Below are 15,058 nucleotides of genomic sequence, written 5' to 3' on the forward strand. Positions count from 1 at the left end.
GTAAGCTCTGAGATCTTGTATGAACAAACAATATACCAGGTGTATATTGTTACATATACATATATGATAAACAATTTTAAAAAAGAGGCCATGAATTTTAGAAGAGTGCATGGGAGGGGTTAAAAGAGGTGATAAGATAATTTATAGTTTCAAAATCTAAAAGCACATGCATACTTAAAACTGTTCAGTTGGGGATTTAGCTCAGTGGTAGAGCGCTTGCCTAGGAAGCGCAAGGCCCTGGGTTCGGTCCCCAGCTCCAAAAAAAAGAACCAAAAAAAACTGTTCAGCATCTCCTAATCTCCAATAATTTCATATATACCTGACAATGGTAACATTTTGATTTCTAGATGTGTGTCATTGGTATCTCAGTAAGATCCAATCAAATAGAATAGTCTCATTTACTTCCTAGTCCCTGGTTTCTGATTGCTATAAAAGGAAAGAATTAAAAGAACAAAAAGCAGACGCAAATGAAAACTCTGGCACTGACTTTTTCACACCTATAAACCCTCAAGCAGAGTCACAAACATTATTGTGCCAAACAAAAGATACAAACTCAGTTGTTCAAATGATTTTAGTTGAACTGTCTCAATTTGGACTCCAGATTTCAAGGAAGTTATGCGATTCCCAAGAGAGTAATAAAATAAAAGTGATTTCCACAATTTTTGATGTTGTTTTTATTTAATATATAGGCAAAGTTGTTCTTAAATATTGATGTTGCCATTATAATTGTGAGTATATAAAAAAACCATTTAGATAACTAACTTCCAATACTAACCAGGATGATTTCTTTATTTTGTTAAATAAAAGTGCCCAGAAACATGCCTATAAGCATTTAGTGGCAATTCCTCAACAGTGGTCCAGTATTCCCAAGTGACTCTGTTGTTCCAAGTTGATCAGCACACCATAAGATTAGAGACATCACAGACTGTTGTTGGTATGGCCTGATCATTGTGCCAAACAGCAAACAAACAAACAAATACAAGCTTCTCATAAAAAGACAGAAGACATGTAGTATTTGGGCAGAATTCTGAAAGAATAGGACATAACACAAGTTGAATGGCTATGTAAAAAGAGATTAAAACTGCATTGGAACAAAACAAAACAAACAAACAACAAACAAACAAACAACAAAATCCTATCCTAAAGATGAAACCAGGATGCAGCAGATATCCAATATAGGCTTCCAAGCTTTTTGAAATGTTCAATCTTGGAAACAGCATGGATGGACACAGTACAATATAAGTTTGCCAGGACTGTCATCTCAAAATATAAATGTTTTGAAGTAAAAATGCCATACTTTACAGAACATTGTAATATATAATACATATTATATATTTTATATATACATATTATATATTATTATATAAATAATATGTATTATATATATATACTCAAAATAAATGTCAATATTTGTAAATTGGGCTGATGTTTCTTCAAACAAATAGCTATTTAAATAAACCAAATTAAAAGTTTAATGATGCTATTTAAACAGAATCTTATTTTTTAATTCTTCATTAACTTAACTAATACCTTTTTTAAATTAATTCATGTTTAAGCCTATTATATCGGCTAGTATTTGCTTAAGTATCTCACTTTCTAAGTTTAAAAGAATTAGTCCTGGCAAATAATCAAAATCAGCATTATGTGTGGTTTTATGATTGTGTAGGCAGGGCTTTCTTAAACTACTCCCGATGCCCTCAGACTCAAAATCCTCCCAACCTAGTCTTCTGAGCAAGGGAGATCAGACCATTGTACTTATCTTATTTTTAGGTGAGTAGTATCTAAGGGTTAGACTCTTATCTTTTCTAACTGAAAACCCTACATTTTAAATTGTTGGCACATAGGTGAAGGACCCAAATTTCAAGTAAATATCTGAATTAAATTTTCCAAAGCAATACGGCTTGTTAAAATGTCATTTATCATAGAACTCATATGGTATTTGTTGCATGATTATGGAGCTCATATACAGAAATAAGCCAGAAAGGTAATTGATTCTTTGAATATGAATTGTAACTATAGCTTCATGTGATTGAGTACACGGTTGCCAGATGGTGGCACTGTTTTGGAAAATTATAAAACCTTTAGGTCTTGGGGGAAGAAGCCACTATAGTCGACCTTGAGGCTTTATTTATAGGCCAGCCCCACTTCCTGTTTACATCTGATTCCTGACTGGGGATACAATGTGATTGCCTGGCCTCCAATTTGTGTTTTCATGCCTTCCCTGTCTGAAGCCATGCCTTTTCCACCATGATGAATAAATGGTGCCCTCAAATTATAAGACAGAGTATGATTTTCCTCCCTTAAATTGATTCTTCTCACATAAACTACAAGATGATGGAATCTTAGGGAGTCACTTGATCTTGAGTACTCTAATCTCACTCTGAATTACTCCTCAATATGTTCAGAATTGAATGGACTATGAAGTGGTGATGGAAATTGTGAAAGGCACAGGCCATTTGGAAAAAATGTGTCACTGGCTATATGTCACTGAGAGATATATGTGCTCATTGTATACAGCCCTCAATTTGATAGAACTCAGGATTACTCAGCAAGAGTGTTCTTTCTGAGGAATTGTCTTAGATTCTGTAAGATTCTAGAGAATCTATTCTCTAATTAATAGCTCAAGTTAGCCTATGGACCTGTCTGTAGGAGACTGTCTCAGTTGTTAATTGATATAGGAAAATAATGTTATTATGGGAAGCATAATTGCTTATTCTAGGCTCTAAACTGCATGAGTGAAGAAATCTAGGAATCAGGTAAGCAGCATGAGTACCTTCATTCCTCTCTGTCTGGTTGGGGGCTACTCATTGTATCAATCTCTTATCTCTATGATTTTCCTGGAATGATGGACTGTGATCTGGAACTGTAAGCCAAATATCTCCTATCATCCCCTAGTTTTACTTTTAGTCATAATGTTTTATCTTGGCAACAAAAATGAAACTAGAACATAATCAGTACCCTGTCCTCAATGCCTTCCTCCCTATATGCTTGGGGGTTTTGCTTTTGTTTTGCCTGCTGAGCCACTGTATAAGCCATCTCTTTTGCCACATGCTCCTGTCACCACGATGTTCTGCCTCACCTCAACTCCAAAACAATGCAGTCAGACAAACATAGAGTAACACCTCCAAAACTGTCAGCCAAAATAACCTTTGGCCCTTTAAGTTTCTGCTCTCTGTAATTTGTCTCAACACTGCAGCAGAGCTGACTAGCACAATAGTCACATCTTGAGTGTTTCCACTTGTTCTGCCTTCTACACATAAATGAATAATAGGTCATATAATAAAATATACTTGCATTGTATTTATGGTTACTGCTTAACTGTTAATTTTGTATTTCTGACAAGAATGAGAGAATATCATACTTAGTGATAGGAGATATTTACAATTAGGTTGCTAAAACATTTATTATCAACAATTAGCATTTGTTTCAACGAACACCTTCACATCATTCACAACAGCATGTTGTTTTCTCTATGATACTGCACATAAATCTCTTCCACATACTCACAAGCAAAAATAATGTCTCATTTTCTTACCTTATTCAAGCCTGTGCATTACTGCACACTATCCATCCATGGTGTGTGTTTCACTGTGTTTATTTCTGGGAGTTTAATATTCTTTTTTTACTGTAAATTTCGCAAGAGCAGAATTTGTGCCTTCATTCCTCTTTCTATGTTTTGCTCACTAAAAGATTTATGGGACAGGAAGAATTTGCTAATTTAAATGTAAACTTCAGAGTACTCCATGCTTTGGAAGATGTGTAGCAGATTCCTTATAGTATTGTTAATTATTATCCATCTATGAATAGATAAATGCAAGAGGTTTTACAATATTGATAGTTTACTTGATTTGTCTTAAGATTCAAAACTTACCTGGTTTTAAAACATATTTATTAAAAAAAAACATATTTATTAAAGATAAAATATGTGTAATTTAAAGTTTCTCTGGAGAGTGCAATTGAAGCAATATACAGGAAAAGATTGGATGCCAATGTTAACATACCTTCCACTAAAGTCTCTAAGAGCCAAGGGAAGTTATTGGCTCATAAAGTGAGGATTGGAAGGTATCACAATTTACCTGGTCACATGGTTTTATAACTTTATTTTTAGTAAGAAGATATGCCTTTTGTACTATATATACATATATGCATGTGTATGTATATGTATATGTATACACACAAACATACACACACACACACACACACACACACACACACACACACACACACACACACACTCTTCTTCCTGGTACCTTACTTTTCAGAATACTCCGTATGTGCTTTAATAAAAATTGCATCATTTCTTCTAACACCAGATAAAGGGAATATTCTTGCCTTGTTGACTCCTCTGTAGTCATGTGGTCCCACAATGATGTCAGCGTTATATTTCCCTTACTTTCATATGAATACTTTATCTTTATGTTTATTTTCTGAATGACTGAAGCTATGTTTTACTTATAACTTATTTGCCATATATCAAGCACTTAATAACATGTTAATATAAATATAAATGGATGATATAAATGGCTGCAAAAATAATGTGAAAACTTTCTTAACTCGAATTGTTTTAAAAACTATAGAAAGAAAACAGGGGTAGTAGCACACAATTTTAATGTCAGCATGAAGGCATAAACAGCAGCAGTTTGAGGCCAATTTGGGCTCTATGTGAGACCCTTTATATAAATAAAAATACATAAATAAGTAAGGTTGATTCATGTGTATTTGGGGTTTAATACTGCCAGATAACTGTGTGAAACACACATTCATAAAAAATATGAAATATCTTTCTATATCTTGAAATTTTATATCATCCTTGCATTTTTCTGTTTCTACATAACTACATAGTTTGTTTTATTTAACCCCAAATATCAAAAACCAAAAAATAAAAGGTTGCATACAACAAACAGTTAGCTAAACTGGTAAAATGGAACATGATGATTCATCTTTGTTTGCAGTTTGGCTAGATTTAGAATTATCGACGAAACATACCTCCAGATGGATGTGTTCATGAGGATGTTTACTGAAGGGTTTAACTTAGGTGGCTAACACTATTGCATGGGGGAATTCCTTGACTGATTAAAAAAAAAGGAAGCAAGTGAAGGAACAACTTCATTTGTCTCTACTCCCTAACAGCAGATGCCACATAAGCAGCCACCTCATGCTGCCTGTGTCATGGCTTCCTGTCCGTGAAGGACTGTAACCCCGAACCATGGCCTGAAACAAATGCTCATTGTTTAAGTTGCTCGACATGTATTTTGCCACCTACTCAAGAAAAACAAGCACTACTTAGAAAGCTTCATTCAGGTACATAAATTTCTGTGACAAATATATGCAGAGCTATCACTGCACAAACACACACCGTCGTTATCGTCATCATTATTATTGTTAACAATGATGGTATTTTGGAACAATGTTAAAGACAGTTGTTCTTTTAGATAAGATGAAGTGTAGAATGAAATTCTATTGGAAACTGCATCCAGTACTTGAAAGCCCAAATCATATCATGGATTTTAGTCATTTTCCCCATTGCAATGGGGTCAGTATGAAAGGTCTGAAAGATATTCAGGAATGATATATGCAATGAGAGGACAGGTTGGGGAAATTACTCTGAAACACATTATTGTGGTTTCGAATAAAGATATTCTCTAAAGGAAAGGAAATTGGTGGTCTCAGTTTGCTCCCTAGCAATTCTTATAGTCAACTCCTGTAGTGGAGAAGCAATTTGAATGCATCAATGTGTTTTGCGTATTGAAACCACTGTGGAAATGTATTGTGAGCTCCAGTTCCAGAGGTATTATGTATTATGCTTTCCTTGTCAGCAAATGCATTTATTTATCACATATCTGCAGCATCCCAAGATACTCAACAAAATTTAAATATTTTAGAAAATAAAAATAGTTTGTAGTTCTCTAAAGTAGTCTCAAAGGCATTAGGCTAGGAAAAAATAGACACCAAATCTAGAAAATCTGGAGGCTCCATCACCAGTATACCCACCTAGGCAACAGACTGGCTAACATTTACAGGAGAAATTGAACATGCCATGTAACCATTAATAAGCTTATTTTCAGAAAGGAAAACAGTGTCGTTTAATCAAAATATAATTCACTGATATGAAACATGAACTGTTGGCACAAAGCCCACTGAGTGGGCCGGCTCATTTCCAATTAAGACAGGTTTCCTTTTCCCTACAACTTAGCAGCTCACTTTTAAAACGTATTTATACAATTTAAATAAATACAATGTACTAAATTTTAAAACCCATCTTTATCTCCATTTTCATCTTTGAAAATCTCTTTTCTGGTTTAAAGGGAAATGGTAAGTGGTGAGAGCCTGCCATCTAGTGGTCAGTAGGAAGCATGGCTAAACACTGCCTGCTGTTAAAATGACTTTCCCCAGAAAAGAGAAAAAGTGGTGATTAAATTCTAAAAAATGAAACCCTCATTAATATAATCATGTCTTTATTCCCTTACTTGTTTCAATAAATCAAACTTCAGACCAGTTCGTGCTACCAAGAACTAAGCTAACCTCATTGAATGCAGAGTTCACTAAGTCATAGTACTTAGTAAAAATCACTTCCCTCTTCTTCTGTATTGTCAATAGTATACGAATAAGTTTGTAATATGCATTCCATTGATAAGTAGATTGAGAATTTGAATATTTAAAGACTATGCCATTGAAAATATTTTCAAGAGAACTGCCAGAAGCACACAAATCTCATTAGTGCTTCTTCACTTGCTCATTCACATTTCAGAACAACTATTTCGATATATTTAATGATCCTTTTAAATATCACCACTTACCAGGGAATGAAGGACAGAAACGTGTCTTGGTTGAGTTGTTTCCTTAACACAAGCAGGGGACACAAAATAGGGGTACTAGAAATGTTCCCCAAACACACATCCTAATTTCACCACTTTGATACTGATACACAGCAAAAGTGTAAGCATAGTCTAGGACTTCAGTAGCTTTCCTATAATACCTACTATATTACTGACTCTGTCATTATAGAAACTTCTCAGATAGTGAGACATAATATAAAATCTTTATTAAATAGAGATTCAAGGTATCTGTGTCGTCAAACTGGTCAAATCAAAGCATGTAGAAGAGAAAGTGTGGAGTTGATAACCAATAGGCTTGAAAAGTGAAGCAGTACTAGATGAGACGGCCCCGTAGGCAGTGCTGCATTGACAGTTAGGACTCTTTTGTAGGTTAATGGTTATTCAAGCTTCTTCACTGTAATCTTGTCTCTGCCTCCTGATGTGGCTACTCATCATTCCAGTTTTAAATTAAAGGTCACTTTTTCAGAAATCATTTTTCTTCTTAAAACTAATTTTAAGTTACTATACAAAGCCATGTGTTTCATCATGGTGTTTTTTTGTTTGTTTGTTTGTTTGTTTTACGTTTTGTATTTTTTTTTATTTGCTCCAGGTAGGGTTAATGGCGGGTCACTTTCCCTCACTCTGCTCACTCTGGATTATTTCTTATCCCAGGAGGGGGCCTTCCATGTGGCTAACAGATTCAAAATCGGGGACAAAGTTTGTTTGGTTTTTTTTTTTAAGTCATTTTTCTGAGGCAGTCGTTTTAGATTCATATTCAAAGGTTATTGCACGCGAGTCTGGATAAATTCCACACTCCACTTTCCCAGGTTCTGACCACCTCAGCTGAGCTCCGCTTTTGGGAGGAGAAGCTAGGCGTGGGGTGGGGGTGGGGGCAATATGGTTCCTCCTTTGGTTTGTTAAAACCAAGAGGGACAAAAAAAAAAAAAAAAAACACCCTTTAGCTGCTTCCCTCCCCCATCCTAGGCTGAAACCCTTTGCACAGAGGGCCAGGTGGAGGTTGATGTTTTTGCTCATCTCGCTGTTTTAAAAGCACCATTATGAAGTTGGGATGTACAGTAGTTAACAGATATAAACTGTAAACAAGAGGTAACAGCAGCTTCTAGAAACTGGCTTTCTTCAAGGTTTCCTGTGTGGTAGGCACCTGAAATACTGTAGGAAAGTGTCTGGTGTGGTGTTCTCAGCGCCCTGCTGCTAGTTGGGCTCTGTTCTGCATGACCAGGGATGGTGCTGTTGAGACCGCTCGGGGGCTGCGAGAGGAGACTCCTAGGGTCTTTATTCTGTTCTTGTTTGTGCTCCTATCTGATCAGGCTAGAGACAACCAAAGAGATATATAGAAAAGGAAAAAAAAAACAATATTTTAAGTTTTTATAGAATTTTCCCTCTCTCCCTTTCCTCTTCAAGGCATTACTACTTTTTGTTGTTACTGATTTTGCTGCAATTAACTCTCTTGTTTCAGTCACAGCAAGAAACAAAAACCCAAACAAACAGAAAACCCCTCTGAAAAAAAGAGTAGAACAAAAGATTCGCCTCCTAGGACCGGAGGGGAGGAAGGGGAGGGGCCTATCCTGCTTTTTAGTTAGGACTGAAGATGAAAACTCAAGAGATGATGTCCAACCCTTTTGCAAGGCCAAGCCCTCCGGCATTTCCTCCTCTGTGGTTTGCTTTAAATTCCTTTTTCTCTTCTGGGTGCTGAACTTCTCTCCGTCCTCTCGTTCTTGGTGTTTTGTTGTGTTTTGTTTGTTTGTTTGTTTAACTTGGATATCATCACTACTTCAGTTTGCCCCCATGTCCCTTGCACACAAGCAAAATATTCCTTCAGCAGAGCGAAGAGGTGGCGGATGACTGGCACGATCGGCCCAGCAGTCTCTGCCTCGCCAAGCGGCTCCTGTTGGAGATGGCTGCGTAGTGGACAGGGAAGCCAAACACCCTTTCCATTTCAGTGCACCAGAGGACGTCTTCCTTCTCATTCATGAAGACAGGGAAATGCTGATCTTTGCCCTGTTTACGGAGTTTGACCTGGTGGTAATGGTCCTTACTTTGCTGAACTTGGCCGTGTTCCAGACACTCTTGCAGCCCCAGCTTATCATTCACAGTGGATGCCAATGGCCTGTTCATGCCAGGAAGGTTACCCCAGAAGTAACGGGCCCTGTGTGCAGCAGACACTTCTTTGGCGTCAATCATCACGGGGTTAGACTCAAGAAATCGCGAGATGTCCCTCTTGTCACTAAGGCCCATGGCCACCACATTCTCAAAGAGCCAGAAGAAGGGACGATCATCTCCCTCCTTGGGCTGCGCATCATGCAGGAGGCGGCAGAACTCAAAGAAGAGGCGGCCCGTACCCTCGTAAAGTCCCTTGCGGGCAGGGTTGACGATGGAGAGGTCATTGCAGGGACTGCCCCCAATCACCAGATCAAATGGGCCCCACTCCTGGATATGCTTCTGTGTGATGCTGCGGACGTCCCCGACGTACATGATCTTTCCCTGGTGCCCCACCATGCCCACTGTGATGGAGCCCTCACACACCTCGGAGGCGATGTAGCGGTCCACTTGGATGCCCAGGTCCTTCAGCACCAAGAGCCCTATAGCAATCCCATCAAAGAGAGATAGCACCCGGATGGGCTTCCTCTTCTCAGCTGGCACAGGTGGGTAAACCTTCAGGGGCTCAAATTCCTGGTCGTGGTTATTGGCGAAGAACATCGGGAGTCGAGAAGGCCAGTCCTCCTGTCTCCGCAGCAGCCCATACCTGCCCTTGTGCCCACACATGTAGCAGTTCCAGGGGTCTTCCTTAATGGCTGCTTGGGCAGCCCCTGGCCCCACCAAGAGATCCACACACTCCACACAAAAGCACATGCAGCAGTTGTTCCCACACATGAGCACTTCGCGCCCCCCACAGCAGATGGTACAGTAGGACTGGTACCCATCGTCATCGTATTGGTAAGCACACTCCAAGAAGCAGTTCTTACAGTTCTGGCACATTCCACCAATGAAGAGTGGGTGCTCCAGGGTGAATTGAGGCTCCCACATGAGATACAAATGTCCTCGATGTTTCGGCACTTCTGGCACACCTCATACACGAACCGTTCTCTTGTGCGTTCATCAGTGATCTCCTTGACCTTGGGTTTCTCTGTTGTGCTCTTTCTGGGTTTCTTGGCTGGGGGGGGTGGGGCATAAGCGGCTGCCTCAGGCTCCACCCACATGTCGGTGTAAACTTCTGTAAGGATTCTTCTCCTCTTCTGGTGGCTCCAGGCCCTTGGATCCAGAGAGCTGGAAGCCGCCGAGAGCCCACTCAATCATCTGCTTGTTCGGCACCTCCACAGCCTTGCCAGTGTCACTTTCATAGCTGTCATGACAGGCTGGGAACAGCTTCCCTGCACGGCTGCTGGCCACCTGGAGGACTTCGTAGATGGCTTTGCGGTACATGGGCTGCTTGTTGTAGGTGGCTTGGTGGAACACACTGCAGAAGGAGCTCAGGGGCATGAGCTTCTCGACACGCACCACTGAGAACTTGCCATCTCCAAACCACATGACCCAGCGAGTGCCTTCGGCTGCTCGGCTCCGGCCTGTCATCCACCACGACACAATTAGGCCTGGCCACCAAGAGAAGCTCCGGAGTTTCCCCCACACCAGCTCTCCAATGCCAAAGCCCCGGTCATCCTCATACTCGGGCTCGTCATCACCTGCCTTGGTAGCATTCTTGTCCCCAGCATCAGCCCCTACTGGCTCAGGGGTGTTGGCCACATTGGGAAATGCAGGGTCTGTGGGCTGCTGCACTGCAGGAGGGCGAGTCTCCTCCACCTTCTGGGTTTTCCTCCACAGCATTCATTACTGCAATCACCTTGGCTTTCTTCTCAGCCCATAAGGCCAGGTGCAGCCCCTCTGCAGTACAGCTCAGGTGTGTATTTTTTTTTTTTATAAAGATGTGACCGTTTGTTGTTCTAATTCATACACATTCCACACTCTCCAGGGTATACTTCTGGAACACCGATTTCAAGCTTTACTTGCACCTTATATTACACTCTTTTACATAATTATATTTGCATCTTTTACTTCAAATGATTTATCATCATTTATTTGCTTCTTTATGGGTTTACCACCTTTGAATTTGCCAAAATATAAACTGAAGAAAAAAAAGTCCCATGTCTTTAACTGCTGTATATTCTATAATGTTGACAGGGTCTAATGTCTACTAGAAGTTACATAAATTTCTTGAATGATAACATTAAATTATTTTTCATAGGTATTTTTACTCTGAATCAAGTAAGATCTAAAGATATGACTTTGAGAGTGTTAATCTAAAAACTACAACAGATGGCTGGCCAAATCCAGCTGCCACCTTTGTGGGTAAGATGATGTTGAAAGAAAATGGAACCATGTGACAGTTTATGATCTATAACGATGTTGATAGTTGATTAGTTGTCATAGAGACAAGCTGAGCAGCATAAAAATTTTTCCTCATGTTTCTTTATAGAAAATGTTTGGCTTTTCCATTTATTTAACAGTACTGAGAGCAAACCTCTGAAGAGCCAGGCAAGGGCTCTTCATTGAGTAATACCTGGCCAACTGCCATTTCCTTATAAACACACATATGTAAAAAACATGAAGCCTGAAACAGAGTTAAAAGAATACACATAACATTAGCCTTCAAGCAGATGGGCATTCTGTGGCGGTACATATGCAATTCAACTGCTTCCCACAACACAGACCACCCCTCTGCGTCTTCCTTGGAGCTAGCACCCCAAGGTCTTATATAACAGTTTAGTAACAGTTTACAATTCATGTTTCTGTTGTAAATATAAATCTCTAAGCTTTTTCAATCATTAGTAAAAATGTAAAGTCATCTCAAACATGCATTCAGGAGACTGTCATAATACTTCAAAATTGAAGTTAAGTACATGGATTGAAATGCTTTTTCTCAGAGCTGGTCTCCAAGGAGAGCTGGCACACCCGAGAGCACACCACTTCTGCTCCGAGGGACCTGCATGGAGCTCTCAGGGGTCAGGAACAAAGGAACTGTCTGGAACAGGATCATTCTAGTTTCTGTCTCCAGAGCTGACCCTGACTGAGCCAGAGCCCTGTGAGCTGGTATCCGGCTGGAAGAAAACTGATCTCCCAGGAGTCCTGACACAGAGATTTACAGAAGGGTCAAGCCACTGTCGAAGACAGAAAAACCAGCTAACATCAGAGATAACCAGATGGCAAGAGGCAAATGCAAGAACATAAGCAACAGAAACCAAGGCCAATTGGCATCTTCAGAATCCAATTCTCACCCAGCAACACCCCAGCACACCAGAAAGGAAGGATTCTGATTTAAAATCACATCTTATGATGATGTTAGATGACTTTAAGAAGGACATAAATAACTCCCTTAAAGAAATACAGGACAGCACAGGAAAACAGGTAGAAGCCCTTAAAGAGGGAACACAAAAATCTCTTAAAGAATTATAGGAAAACACAACCAAACAGATAAGGGAAGTGAAAAAAAAAAACCATCCAGAATCTAAAAATGGAAATAGAAAACAATAAAGAAATCACAAAGGGAGGTAACCCTGGAGATAGAAAACCTAGTAAAAACATCAGGAGTCATAGATGCAAGCATTATCAACAGAATACAAGAGATAGAAGAGAAAATCTGAGAGGCAGAAGATACCATAGAAAACATTGACACAGCAGTCAAAAAAAAAAAAAAAAAAACAATGTAAAAACGTAACCAAAACAAAGGGCAGGTAATTATTTTCAACAAAATTATAGAAGAAAACTTCCCTAACCTAAAGAAAGACATGCCCATTAGCCTAAAAAGAAGGTTAAAGAACTCCAAATAGATTAGACCAATAAATAAATAAATAAATAAATTCCTCCAGTCAAAACAACAAATGTACAAAAAATAAATAATATTAAAAGCAGCAAGGGAAAAAGTCAAGTAACATATAAAGTCAGACCTATCAGAATTAGAGCAGATTTCTCAACTGAGACTATGAAAGCTAGAAGATCCTGGAGAGTTGTCATACAAGCCCTAGGAGAACACACATGACAACCCAGGATACTATATCCAACAAAACTCTCCATTACCATAGATGGAGAAAACAAGATATTGTATGAAAAAACACATTTACACAATATATTTCCACTAAGCCAGTCCTACAAAGGATAATAGATGGAAAACGCCAGTGCAAGAAGGGAAGCTATAACCTAGAAAAAGCAAGAAAGTAATCTTTGTTCAAAGAGCCCAAAAAAAGATAGACAATCCAAAAAATAATTGGAAACATCATTGGTCTCTAATATCTCTCAACATCAATGGACTCAATTCCCCAATAAAAAGACATAGACTAACAGACTGAATGCTTAAACAGGACCCACATTTTGGCGCATACAGGAAACGCACCACAGTTTCAAACAGAAACACTTCCTCAGAGTAAAAAGCTGGGAAAAATGTTTCTAAGGAAAGGGTCCCAAGGAACAAACTGGAATAGCCATTCTAAAATCAAATAAAATTCACTTTCAGGCAAAAGTTATCCAAAAAGATAAGGCAGAACACTTCATATTTGTCAAAGGAAAAATTCACAAAGATGACCTCTCAATTCTGAATATATGTGCTAAAAATGCAAGGGCACCTACATTCATAAAAGAAACCTTACTAAAGCTCAAAGCAAACCTTGCACCTCATACAATAATAGTGTGAGACTTGAACACCCCACTCTCAGATATGGACAATCATGGAAACAGAAAATAGAATGAGACACAGTGAAACTAACAGAAGTTATGAACCAAATGAATTTAACAGATATCTATAGAAGATTTCATACTACAACAAAAGAATATACTTTCTTCTCATCACCCCAGGTTACCCTCTCCAAAACTGACCATATAATAGGTCACAAAAAGGTTCAAGAGATACAAAATGATAGAAATAATTACATGCATCCTATCACACTAAGCTGGTCTTCAATAACAGCAAAAATGACAGAAAGCCCACATACACATGAAAACTGAACAACACTTTACTCAATGATAACTTAAGGAAGAAATGAAGAAAGAAATTAAAGACTTTTTAGAATTTAATGAAAATGAAGGCACAACATACTCAAACTTATGGGAAACAATGAAAACAGTGTTAAGAGTAAAACTCATAGCTCTAAGTGCCTCCAAAAAGAAACACTAGAAGCTGGACAGTACACCTGAAAGGTATAGAACAAAAAAGAAGCAAATACTCCTAAGAGGTGTAGATGGGCAGGAAATAAATAATCACACTCAGGGCTGAAATCAACCAAGTAGAAACAAAAAGAACTATACAAAGAATCAACAAAACCAGGAGCTGATTATTTGACAAAATCAACAAGATAGATAAACAAGACTAAACAGAGGGCATAGAGACAGTATACAAATTAACAAAATCAGAAATGAAAAGGGAGACATAGCAAAAGAAACTGAGGAAATCCAGTTGAATTCTATCAGGCCATCACAGAAGACCAACACTCTCCGAACCATTCCACAAAATAGAAATAAAAGGAACACTACCCAATTCATTTTATAAAGCCACAATTTTGCTTATACCTAAACCACACAAAAACCTAACAAAAAATTCAGGTTAATTTTTCTTAGGAATATTGACACAAAAATACTCAATAAAATTCTCACAAACCAAATCCAAGAACACATCAAAATGATCATATATCATGATCGAGTAGGCTTCAACACAATGACGCAGAGATGGTTCAATATATGGAAATCCATCAATGTAATCCACTATATAAACAAACTCAAAAGAAAAAAATACCACATGATCATCACATTAGATGCTGGGGAAGCATTTGACAAAATTCAAAACCCCTTCATGATACAAGTCTTGGAAAGATCAGGAATTCAAGACCCATAACTAAACATAGTAAAAAATCAGTAGCCACTATCAAGCTAAATGGAGAGAAACTTGAAGCAATCCCACTAAGATCAGGGACTAGACAAAGCCACTCTCTACCTACCTATTCAATTTAGTCCTCGAAGTCCTAGCCAAAGCAATCACCCAACAAAAAGAGGTCAAAGGGATACAAATCGGAAAGGAAGAGGTCAAGATATCACTATTTGCAGATGACATGATAGTATACATAAGTGACCCCAAAAGTTCTACCAGAGAACTCCTCCAGCTGATAAAAATTTTAGCAAAGTGGCTGGATATAAAATTAACTCAAATCAGAAGCCTTCCTCTACTCAAAGAAAAAGAGGTTGAGAAG

At 38.5% G+C, this 15,058-nt stretch overlaps 1 pseudogene; it reads right to left on the minus strand.

Moving 5' to 3' along the window:
- Positions 1 to 8,379: 8,379 nt before the first annotated feature.
- On the minus strand, positions 8,380 to 10,683 carry LOC116906879 (annotated as a pseudogene).
- Positions 10,684 to 15,058: the final 4,375 nt, after the last annotated feature.

The sequence above is a fragment of the Rattus rattus genome, chromosome 8, assembly GCF_011064425.1.
Source record: "Rattus rattus isolate New Zealand chromosome 8, Rrattus_CSIRO_v1, whole genome shotgun sequence".
In the NCBI taxonomy this organism is placed as follows: domain Eukaryota; kingdom Metazoa; phylum Chordata; class Mammalia; order Rodentia; family Muridae; genus Rattus; species Rattus rattus.